The sequence below is a fragment of the Myotis lucifugus genome, unplaced genomic scaffold (assembly GCF_000147115.1).
Source record: "Myotis lucifugus unplaced genomic scaffold, Myoluc2.0 scaffold_27, whole genome shotgun sequence".
Classification (NCBI taxonomy): Eukaryota; Metazoa; Chordata; class Mammalia; order Chiroptera; family Vespertilionidae; genus Myotis; species Myotis lucifugus.
In genome coordinates, this window is record NW_005871075.1 from 10,039,601 (window position 1) to 10,050,085 (window position 10,485).

Below are 10,485 nucleotides of genomic sequence, written 5' to 3' on the forward strand. Positions count from 1 at the left end.
GTCTGATTTTGTCATTCTCAGTTTATTTGGTTTGGATGAGACTGACATTAACCCAGCTTGAAGGATAGAGAGGCGTGTGACTCAGGACAGACCAACCAGACTCCATAAAACTCAATTCTTATATTTTCGTTGGAACTATTGGAGGAAAAAAAAGCATGCTCTTCCACCTGAATTGTTGGCAAAAAAAGACATAAACCTAGAAGTATGGACAACCATTCTATCACCATGAGGGAAGAGCCTGCTCAAAAATTGAGCCAATACAGATAAAACAAAGCCAAAAAAGAAACCTCTTACCTGCTGACATCATTTGAGTTTCTGGATCACACTTATGTCTGAAGCCATAGGCTTTTCAGATATGGAATCAAGCCTGGCTGGCATGGTTCAGTGGTTGAGAGTTGACCTATAAACCAGGAAGTCACGGTTGGATTCCCGATCAGGGCACATGCCTGGGTCGTGGGCTCAATCCCCAATGTGGGGCGTGCAAGGGGCAGCCAATCGATTATTCCCTTTCATCATTGATGTTTCTATCTCTCTCTCTCCCTCTCTTTTCCTCTCTGAAATAAATAAAAATATATTTTGAAAAAAAGATATGGATTCAATACATCTTTGTTTTCCTTCAGCCAGTTATCAACTAAAAGAAAGTCCCTCCTAGGAAGAGATATCCTAAAGAATTAGACTAAGATGCACTCATGGTTCACACTTCTAAGTTTGTGAGAAGAGTCAGTTACTACAGTCACACAGCTCATGTTTCAATCTTAAAAGATCCCCTTCTGTTTGCAATATGGAGAGTCTCTAGCAAGCATCATGATTCTGTGTTAGGATGTTATTGTTTATTTCTTAATTTGGGTATATTTTTATTTATTGTAAATACATTAGAGTATTCAAGATTTTCCCCATTCATAGGAATCTCTGGTAGAGAGTACATTTCTTTACTAATAAAGAGAAATATTCATATGAACAGAAATATCAGACTAGAACATTATAAACTTTCATAGGTTATTTACTGATGTATAGGTCATAAATATTAATAAGAAAGAAATTAAATTAAAAAGTCATGAAACCAGTTATCTTTTTATCCTCATCACCCAGCTCGGTATCTGGAACTTTATATATTTGTTGAATAAATAAGTGTATGAATTAATAAAGAAAGAAAGAAATGAATGAAAAAATTATGACCTAACATCTAACTCTTGGATTTTTCGTATATAACATTATTACTTTGTTGATTCCACTTCTCTGCTAAAGTGTAAGGCAAAAATTGCAACTTGGAATCATTGTATGTTATCAGTATAAATCTGAAGAATACACTAACACTTTTACAAATAATCCACTCTTGCTTTCAGGAGATTTTGCAAATGACACACTTCTCATTGCCAGTAGAGAAACAAAAATGTCCCCCTTATTTTCCTTTTCTTTTGTTAGTAAGGCTTTTAGCAAAGGAAAGTGAGTGATAAAATCACATGGCCTAGATTCCATTTGGAATATTTTAGTAAATATGATTTTCTAATTTATTTTGATCTTTTTGCAGACTTGGAAAATATGCAATATCCACATAGTTGCCATAGAAAGGAAACTTACTCAGATTATTCTAGTCATTCGTTATGAATCTCCACAATAAACTGGTGATGTAAACACTACCATCAACTTTTCAAAAATGAATCAATTGAGAATTGAGATGGATTATTGACCCTTATACAGCAAATTACCGGGCGTAGAGCACAAAGCACCTGGCTTCCATATTTATGAGACCACAAAATCATGGCTCTATTCCAAACTGCAAAGACAAGAAATAACACAAAAGCCCCACCAATAGAACAGGCTCTTAGATGACTCTTTTCCCTCTGGCAATGTCTGGGTTGATGTCCGTCTGACTCTTCCCTGACTCTTCTAGTGCTACAATATATGCGACCAGATTCTCTCAAACACGGACGTGTGATCACTTTTAAACTCAGTCATTAATACTACTCCCATGAAATTGTATTCAGATTATGAACCTACTGGGAAGGTTCTGTTTTCTCTATAGTACCTGACACATTTGTAGCATTGGTCAGTGCAAAGTATTAATGAAAGTATCACAACTATCAGAAAGGAAAGAAAATATGCTCTTATCTTTTTCTGTAGGAACTCTGTATCTTGGAAAATATACTAGTTAATTCTTACAATAACCTTGCAAAAGATATTGACAGACTTGTCTTATTGAAAGAATAAAGAAACAAAAGTTACTATGCCTCCTGAGTCACAGAACTTAGAACTGAAAGAAATCCTAAAAATTAGCAATCTGAGGCTTATATCATGTATCATTTTTATTTCTACTATGTACCAAGCACTGCACTAGGAGTTGGGGATAAAACAAAGAGAAACATGAAAATTGGGGACTATGAGGTTACATAACTTGTCTAAGACTGCTCAGCTACATTGAGGCAGTCATGGTCCATCTCTCAGGCCAGTGCCTCTATTTCCAGATCACATTAGCCTAAGGTTCCAGAATAAGGTTGTGGATTTCTCATATCAAAGACCTACTCTATCCCACCTAACATGTTGTGTCTTTACTAGTACCTCTAATCTGATATGCAAAACTGGTTACTCTTTTTTTTTTGTTTTTGTTTTTTGGATTCAAATATTTGATCCATTTGAAATTTATTTTTTATTTTTTTAATTAAATCTTTATTGTTCAGTTTATTACATTTGTTCCTCTTTTTTCCCCCCATAACTCCCCTCCTCTCAGTTCCCGCCCCACCCTCCGCCCTCACTCCCCACCCACTGTCCTCATCCATAGGTGCACGATTTTTGTCCAGTCTCTTCCCGCATCTCCCACTCCCCTTTCCCCCCCAAGAATAGTCAGTCCATTCCCTTTCTATGTCCCTGATTCATTATAATCACCACTTCATTCTGTACATCAGATTATTTATTCACTTGATTCTTAGATTCACTTGTTGGTAGATGCATGTTTGTTGTTCATAATTTGTATCTTTACCTTTTTCATCTTCTTCCTCTTCTTAAAGGATACCTTTCAGCATTTCGTATAATACTGGTTTAGTGGTGATGAACTCCTTTAGCTTTTCCTTATCTGTGAAGCTCTTTATCTGACCTTCAATTCTGAATGATAGCTTTGCTGGATAAAGTAATCTTGGTTGTAGGTTCTTGCTATTCATCACTTTGAATATTTCTTGCCATTCCCTTCTGGCCTGCAAAGTTTCTGTTGAGAAATCAGCTGACAGTCGTATGGGTGTTCCCTTGTAGGTAATTGAGTCTCTTTCTCTTGCTGCTTTTAAGATTCTCTCTTTGTCTTTTGCTCTTGGCATTTTAATTATGATGTGTCTTGGTGTGGTCCTCTTTGGATTCCTTTTGTTTGGGGTTCTCTGTGCTTCCTGGACTTGTAAGTCTATTTCTTTCACCAGGTGGGGGAAGTTTTCTGTCATTATTTCTTCAAATAGGTTTTCAATATCTTGCTGTCTCTCATCTTCTGGCACCCCTATAATTCGGATGTTGGTACACTTGAAGCTGTCCCAGAGGCTCCTTACACTATCTTCGTATTTTCGGATTCTTTTTTCATTTTGCTTTTCTGGTTGGGTGTTTTTTGCTTCTTCGCATTTCAAATCTTTGACTTGATTCTTGCACTCCTCTGGTCTGCTGTTGGGTGTCTGTATAATATTCTTTATTTCAGTCAGTGTATGCTTAATTTCTAGTTGGTTCTTTATCACAACATCGAGGGTCTCATTAGTTTTCTTGAGGCTCTCATCAAGTTTATCGGCAGTTTCTAGCAAATTATTGAAAGCCCTTAAAAGTGCATTTTTTAGCTCTATATCCTCCATTTCTGTCATGTTTTTTTGTCTCCACATTTTTTATGCTTTCTTGGTGCACCTCCTTGTGGTCTTTGTGCGCAGTCTTGTTGTAGTTAAGCCTTGATTGTTGTCGGCAATATTGGGGGTGAATTGACCTCCAGGCTAACTGGCTATGAGAGTCAGCTGTGTCTGCAGTGGGAGAGCTTCTGTCCTGGATCTCTAGGGCGGTGCTAGTCTAGCATTTGCCTAAGGCTATCCGGCAAATGCCTCTGTGCAGGGCTTGGGCGGGGCGGGTCCCCGGGGATCTACAGGGCGGTCGGAGCGAGCAGTTATGGCTGCTCTCAGTTCCGTCCCCGGCGGCTCTGCAACCACTGCAAACCTCGGAGAGAAAGCTGCCTTCCTGCTTCTCCCGTTTGAGTCTGGGTCCCTAGAGACTCGCCCAGATCTGGAGCTCAGAGTCTGAAACTCCCTCCCGATTGAAGACAACAACCGCGCCCTCCGCCGCCGACCCGCTCCACATGCACTCCGAACCTTAGTATTTCACTTCAGCACTGCACCTCCTCTGAGTCTCTTATGGTTTCCTCTTTCCTCCTAGTTGTAGAACTCCCACTCAGCCAGCCTTCCTGTGGTTCTGGATGATGTCCGTTCCGTCTTTTAGTTGTATTTTTGAAGTGGTTGTTCGAGGCAGCAAGCTCCGGCGTTAACCTATGCCGCCATCTTGGTTCTCCCTGTTTCTAGTTCAGAATCCATTTTCAAAACTGGTTACTCTTAAAATATAGTTTTTAAGGTTTTTATTAACTGATCATATATTAACCTGAAATAGGTAGGAAAGGTTTTCAAATATCTTTTTTGGAGACAGCAAGATATAGTGGAAAGAATGAAGACTCGGGATCAAGATGGACCTATTTATTAGCCTAGGGAAACTCATTTAACCTCTGTGACACTTGGTTTCTTTGTTTTTTTAAGTATACAACAGAAATGATGATGCCTACATTACAAGGGTGTTGTGAGGTTAAAAATAATGCTATAAAATAAAAACATTTATTGGACTTACCCTAACTCATACTTAGGATAAGTCCAATAAATAGTAACTATTATTTTTTATTTCTTTAAATATCACACTCCAGTATTAGAAGAGATAGTTCTATTTTTGGTATGCAAGTTTTCTTTCCATTATTCCATTGGTCTGAGACAAGGAAATTCTGCAACAAGTCTTTAATCATTCTAATAAATTATGCTCCCAAGCTCAGTAGTCATTCTTCTTAGCTAGCTAACTGTTCATCCTCTAATTGCCTGCCCACAACTCCACACATCATAATATATGTAACTCTCTGGTCAAAATGCCACTGTACCCACATTCACTTCCTTTCCCCACTCCCATATTTTGGCTTTTCCCGTTAACCTCTCTGGTTTATTTTCAAGTAGATACAGCAGGAAGTGACTAAGCATTTTGTAGGCAATGCACATAACAGAAAGAGTATAGACTTCAGAGACAAATCAGGTTCCAATCTTAGCTCCTCCACTTCGGAATTTCAATCCAGATGGGTGAACTTAGACAAGTGCCTTGGTCTCTTGAGTCTCAGTTTTCCTTCTCTGTAAAATGGAGATGATATACTTCATAACATTGCGTAGGTTAATGAGACCATATACATGCAAAGCATCTAGCACAAAGAGACTCTCAAGAAATAGAAACAATTATTATTTTGAAGAGTATTTTATCTGTTCCTTCTCAAGTGAAATTGTCAGATATTTTACTTTGACTATGTCAAGCTCTCTTATAGAGTAGAATAGGACCTTATTTTTTTTATCACAGACAACCTGAATATTTGCCTGAAACCTGCATGCAAAGAAGCACCCTAACTAGCATCACTGACCTCAAAGGACTTTGACTGCAGCTAACATTTTATCATGTTTGATAATTCAAGTGCCTAAATTCAGACTCTCATTTTTAGAAACAAATAAATGTGTATTATGTAAAGGTTCATAGACACCTTACTTTCAGAAGAACAGGCCAGGTTTCAATATGAAGAAGGCAGTAACTTTTTCTTCTGTATCTCTTTCATGAAGTACTTTAACCATAACATATGACATTGCTTTATCAGCAATCCCTGCTCTGCTCCCCCAGTTTCAACTATTGAAATTGGATAAAGACTTTTCAGAAAAACTGCAGTGAATCACCTGGGCTCAACTTCTCACACCATTACAAGTGCTAACTTACTTTATTTTTCAATTTGTTTAGTGTTTTGTGTGGGGTTTTTTGAGGGTTTTTTTGAGCTTTTATTAAAAAGTACCATTAGGTATGTTTATGGAAAAGATAAAAAGATTACAAAGGGAGCTGTTTAAAAAAATCTTCATCAATCTAAGTAGTATCTGATGAAATGCACAATTAAAGGCCACAAAATATTAAGTATCAGTTTATTTAAATTTCTAAAAGATGTAAAAATAGACAACTTTTCTTTGTAATAGAAAGAGCATTAAGATGTAGAGTCACACGACCTAGTCCGGTGTGAAATTTGGAAACTCCTGTAATCCCTCTGGACCTCCAGTTCCTCATGTGTAAAAGAGCCAGAATATTACTTGTTCTTCCTAACCTTCAGAAAGTATGATTGAGAAGCAAATGGTCTTGATTTAAAATATAAATTCTTTAAGTGTGGTCAACATTAAAATAGTAAATTCATTATGGTAACTAGAACACTATAGTTCAGGATAATAATTAGAAAGGAAGTGGCAACATGCAGTAATTTGCCAAATATTAATATAAAGAAAAAAACAGAAGTAGGATTTCTTTAGTTGGAAAGGAGAAATAGGACTTCTATTCTTAACTAAAATGATGTCTCTATACTAGCTTTTGAATATTGTTAAAAATATCACCAGAGACCAAAATGCAAGATAAATTTCTATATTTCAGAAAACGTACTTGAATACACTTTGAAAAAAGAGTACAACAAAATAGAATATACTTCAAATGTTGAATATACAAACTATTATAGTTGAAATTTGAACAATGGTACTTTCCTCTTAAACTTCAACTATAAAAAAAAGGAAATAAAGAAAGAAAACTCCAGGTATTAAGAATTACCTGACAAAAATGTATGCTGAGCCTTAACTTCCACTTAAATATTATGTACACGTCTTTTTTTCCTTTTAGTAAGCTAGACACTGGCTTCAGAGTTGGTGGGACTTGTGGAAGAGGAAGGAAAAATAACCCATTCAGAACTACTCTAGAAATTATCTTTTGGCAGAATAGCAGGTATCCAAGTGAAAAACAGGAAGGTCATTTTGTTGCTGTGTTTTGGGTGTGTTTTTTTTTCTAAAATTTCAATCATTTCCTGTTCCCCTTCTACATACACCTCAGTCACCACTCCTGGGTGGAGATGGGCAGAGGCTCTGGGCCGGGCTCCTCCAGCTTCTCGGCAGCCAGCCGCCTTCTTGTTGCTGCAGCAAGGCTTGAAGAGGTGCGTGTCCATGAGGACTTCCCCAAAGCGGCCTTTATAGATAATCCCACAACATATTTTCTGTCTTTTCCAGTACGTGAGAGCTAAAAAGGCTGGAGCCCGAAGCCACCTCTGTATCTGAGCCATCATCTGACTGGTTACTGTAACAAGGAGACTGAGCTGGGGAGGCACTTGAGGTGGTACTGTGAGCATCAGAATTATGACGTTTAAATTCCTTCTGTAGTTTGCTGATCTGGTTGCTTTTTATCCTGTTTCCAGATAGAGTTTTCACTTTCTTTGGTTTCAGTGTAGTCTTCAGGCTGGGTCCTGCCCTTGCATTTACCACGTGATTCCAGTGTTGTTGTTTTTTATCCTGCCGGCAATTTCTTATTACAGATGTCTCCTGAACGTGTCTCATGCAACCCAAAACAGCTCTGGAAATGCTTCTCATAGCGTTTACTGTCCGTGCATCGAGAACTGGAGGACTTAGCTCTGCAAATACAGCAGCCTTCTATACTTCGGTACATCTTTGGCTTGTGAAAACCAAACATCTTTTTTTTCTAGGCAATAGTCTTCCCAAAACAGCCGTTCGACGCGCAATAACGTCCCGAGGCGGCGCGGAGTGCACGCCAGTCCAGCCCCCATCCCCCGGCCCCCCCCCCACCCCGACCCCGCCACTCGCTCCCTCCTCTTCAACTGCCTTGTCTAGCAATTTGTTTAGTTTTGAGACAGTGAAATTCATAGCTTTGCACTGGCACTTTAAGCTCTGACTTTATGATACTAATAAATTATTATTATTAATATAAACAATAGATTTTAGATTTTTTAAAAGCAGTCAATACAAATGAAAGATTCTTTCTGTTGCCAATCCAAAAGACAAATTCTTCCTTGGGGAAAATTCTTCACTCCTTTAAGCAAACTCTTTCTACCAGCAGAAAAAGTAACAAGCATTCCTCCTCCTGCCAAATTATCAATTTCAAAACCTGAACAAATATGAGAAGAGTGGCCCTTTGATACATAACAACTGTCTTGTGAAAAAGGAAACAGAAAATGTTAGGATGTCCCACTGTCTAATGAGAATTATTCACAGGAGATATTATGTTTTCTTGCCTGGACGATGGCCACTTCAAACCAAAAGGGTTGAAGTAAGCCTGGTTGGGTAATTTTCGATGAATTTCTTTTGAATGTTTTTTGATACAACATGGTGTCAGGGTAAAAACTTTAAGATGTGGAAAGGTTACTCTGGAGATCATCCACCCTGGGTAATGTAGTACCTAGAGACCTGATAAGGTTAATCCAAATTATCCGGAGATTACCCCTGAGACAGCAAATGGTTCCATAAACATCACCACTACTCTCCCAAGCAGAGAAATTATATGCTTCACTTTTGTTAGCATTTTCAAGGAGACTAAACCTGAAAATGTCAGTGAAATGAAGACCTGGGTTTATAGGCAGAGCTGTCACTGGACCACTGAATTATGAGGCTAGCCTTTCAGTAGCCGCCAAGTTATAAGTCAAGTGCTTCTAGGTCAACTTTCCCCTCTCACAAAACCCATGATGAAATTTCAAAGGTTTTTATGTGAAGTTTTCTTAACTTAGGTTGGCTTGAAAAAGGCAGGGCAAAATGTGAAATTTCATTATCTTTGTCCATTGTTTTCTGCCTTTTTTGCTGCAATGCTTGTACGATCTTACATGGATAATCAATTATTTTGGGGACACAGGGGGGAAGCAGGGTGAAAAGGCTAACAGGATAAAACATTTAGGGCATTTGCCACACAGTATTCAAGAACTAAATAACTTAACTTCTTTTTCCTCTTACATTGTAATACTTTTAACTTATAAGCTATTTAAAACTAAGTTGAAATAGTTTACATTTTTTCAGAATTATCATACATGTTATATAAGATTATATGCGGTATATGGAAAAAAGTACAAATTTACAGATCATTAACTAAAATCCTTTATTATCTGGCACACAGTAAATGCTCAATAAATGTTCCTTGGAAAATTCTGTTCAATTTCTGTGTAAAAACAAAGCCAAAGTATAAGTATTACCATGTGCAAATTGTATTATTTCCATACCTAAGTGACTACTTATACATAGCTGTTTGGAAAATGAAAAGATTAAATATATCCAGATATGTGAACATGAAAAGACATTATTATTTTTAAAAATCACTATATTGGTATAATTTAGTGATTTTGTTTACCTTCCTGTCAAATTACCTAATTCTAGCACCAATATGGGGACATTATTCTATATAAAGGCCAAAATTATTATAGTTCTCTATTTCATCCTAAACAAACAAAGACTAAACAATCCATTTGTTTCTTTCCAGTTCCACTGCCATCACCCTGTAAATCCTTCTAGCATTTTCTGTCAAGACTATTGCAATAGTTTCCTAACTGATCTTTCCAAATTCTCACTAGCCCATCTAACCTCTGAACAAATTACTTTGAGTGGCTTTATTCAATATGCATGTCTGACTACATCATTTTGCCTTACTCTTGACATTTCAGTAGTTCCTTATTCAGAGCCTATCACATTCATGAAAGGCCACAAATTTAAAGTTTTGCGTACACTATTCCCCTGTCTGAAATTGTCTCCTTCCTTCACTCTCCAACACCTCTGCAGTGTTATCTCCTGGTCATTCTTCAGATGTCAGCTCAAGTGCCAGGAAGCCTTCCTTGGCCTCTCTTAAATAGATTTCTCCTAAGATACATTCTTTCCACACCATGATCTTACCCCAGTTATAATTATTTTTTTATTTACAGAATTTTTAGATTAATATATCTCCCCACCAGATGAAGTAATAAGAGAAGAAATATATTTTCATCTGGGGTGTGGAACGACTATGTGTGTGTGCGCGCATACTTTCTCTTCACCCAGCACAGTTGGCTGGCATGTATTGGAAGCTTAATAGATATCTGTTTAATGAATGAATGTTCTTTATACCATACCATGCTGCCTCTAAGAAAAATATGAACAGATGTTAATTATAATCTATGTTTTAAAGAACAATTATATCCAAATCCTAATCTGTATTGGCCCAAATTATCTAAAACTAACAAAATACTTTTGAAGAAATAGGTATTATGCCAAAATATTGTGACACCCATTTTTAAAAATCTGTTTTGCTAGTTTCTCCAAGTTTAAAACACAACACTCTAACCTCACGTGCACTAATCAGCTAGGGGATAAAGCATCAGTGATTTAAGAGAGTATGTGAGATTTTATGCTACAAACAAAATGAACTGAGCCAAAATGT

The 10,485-nt window shown here is 37.3% G+C and overlaps 1 pseudogene; it reads right to left on the reverse strand.

The window, feature by feature from the left end:
- Positions 1 to 7,098: 7,098 nt before the first annotated feature.
- Positions 7,099 to 7,770, reverse strand: LOC102439725 (annotated as a pseudogene).
- Positions 7,771 to 10,485: the final 2,715 nt, after the last annotated feature.